The 1,978-nt window shown below is 38.7% G+C and overlaps 1 protein-coding gene across 4 annotated transcripts in view; it reads left to right on the top strand.

Moving 5' to 3' along the window:
• The window catches only part of tpst1 (tyrosylprotein sulfotransferase 1), a 46,790-nt gene that overhangs the window by 28,225 nt on the left and 16,587 nt on the right, over positions 1–1,978 (top strand). The gene's annotated exons all lie outside the window — the stretch shown is intronic.

Consider the following 1,978-nt stretch of genomic DNA (forward strand, 5'->3'; position numbering starts at 1 on the left):
AGCATGTGAAAAAAACTACAAAGTTTGCTAGACCAAAAAGAACGTTAATCTTGCAATAAAAGAATTGATGCCGTTAAAAGGGGTTTGTGTTAACGCCAGTAAAAACGCGTTTAACTGACAGCACTGCTTTTAAAGTAAGGGGTATTATTCAGTACTGTGCTCTCTACAAAGTGATTTTTGATACTACACTAAATAGAAACAGAAACTAGTATCTCTTTGTACCTTAGTACTAACAAAATATACCGAGGGGTTAAAAGACATGTGCTTGCACTACACAATGTTAGAAACAGGACAACTATTATTACAGATTATGTATCTGTGTCTCAATTGAGCATTAAATCAATGCAACTTGCAAGTTTTTCTGACATTTACATAGAATCCCACGGGAACAATGTCTCAGAATAAAAAACTTTAAAATTAAAGAGGCACTCCATCCATTTACACGTTAAAATCTTTCTGTAGTAATAATATCTTCCGTGGCTAAACCTGATGATGTCATAATGATGTCATCAGGGTTATCTCAGCTTTGGTTTGGAGACAACAAATATATTACAGAAAGCTAATATTGCAGTTACCAATTTTAAAGCAATGCCATCCGTTCAGCTGATGCTTTTGTCCAGTGTGACTTACATAGTTTCCCAGAAGCATAGATTTGGTTTCCACTGTCTTGCTAAAAGACAATTTGACAAGAGGCAGAAGGAGGATCCTGAGATTTAACCACCATCCTTATGATTAATGGCCGATTCGTTCTTACCATTGCATAAACTCTGTGCATGAGCACGGTCTTCTTTGCTTTGGCAATGATGCCCTTGCCAGATGTCAAAGCCTTTTGCTATTTTTGGAGCAGAATATGTTTTATTAAATCCTTTTCCTCAAGCTGAACTATCAGGTGACATGCAGCTCTGCAGCTCCTCTCTCTGGGTTGCCTCCTTTAAGTCTGAGCTAGAGGACACAATTCTCTGTTTTATTTTTATCTCTCGAGGTCTGTGGAGGCCAAGGTTTTAAGGTCTTCCTGGTGTATGATGCCTAATTACAATAAGAACACAAGAGGACTTCATATTGCACACCATTGCTAGTGGCATCTACAATCTAGGAAAAGAGCATCTGTAGTTTCCATTAGTTTGAAATTCCCTGCTGTCATGAATTAATTGTACATTTTTAGCCTCTGCTGTCGGACTTAAACAGTACTTAGTATCACAGTCATCGCTAAAATGAAAACAAGATTGACAAATGGTGGAATGTTTTAAGTCTCTACGTGTTGTTTACAGTTGTACTAGGAGTTTCATGGTGATACGGACTGAAGAATGTCTGTTCATTGACTGACTGCCTGTTTTTCCAAGTTTGACCTCTCCCCTGTGTGACTGCTGTCCAAACATTTATGGCTGATTTGTTAGACAAAGGCTGGAACTCTTTCCTGGCATCTGGGTATTTTCCTAAAACACCTTGTCTGTACAGCCATAGTGCTTATTATTGTCTACACCATAATAAAAATGATTCATACTTGGATACTTATATTTCCAAGAAAACCTGAGACATAAAATGCAAGTGTACCAGTGGGAAAAGGGGGAAATCGTTTGTTGGCAATGCTAACGTGCTGCTTACAGTAAGTCTAGAAGGACAGCTGAAATATGCAATGTAATAATTACATACCATTATGTGAATTAATTAACACACTGAGTGGCTAGTTGTCCAGCCTTATGAATTCCATGTCTTTTCTCGTGATAGCCTTCTGACTGTCACTGTAGGATGGGCGGGTGGTCTCTATTGTTGTTTGTGTTACCTGGTGTTCGGGTGCTGCTTTGTCAGCCTTTTTTTCCCGCTCTCCGCCTTGAGCTTACTGTAATAAACCCGCCATGCTCCGCTGGGTGACAAAGTTGAACCAATTTCAGAATCTGAATCAAGAATATTAAGAATCAGAATCGCTAAAATCCAAATGATACACAACCCTAGCTATTATGCAGTCACACACACACACACA

This window comes from Etheostoma spectabile, chromosome 3, assembly GCF_008692095.1.
Source record: "Etheostoma spectabile isolate EspeVRDwgs_2016 chromosome 3, UIUC_Espe_1.0, whole genome shotgun sequence".
Taxonomy (NCBI): domain Eukaryota; kingdom Metazoa; phylum Chordata; class Actinopteri; order Perciformes; family Percidae; genus Etheostoma; species Etheostoma spectabile.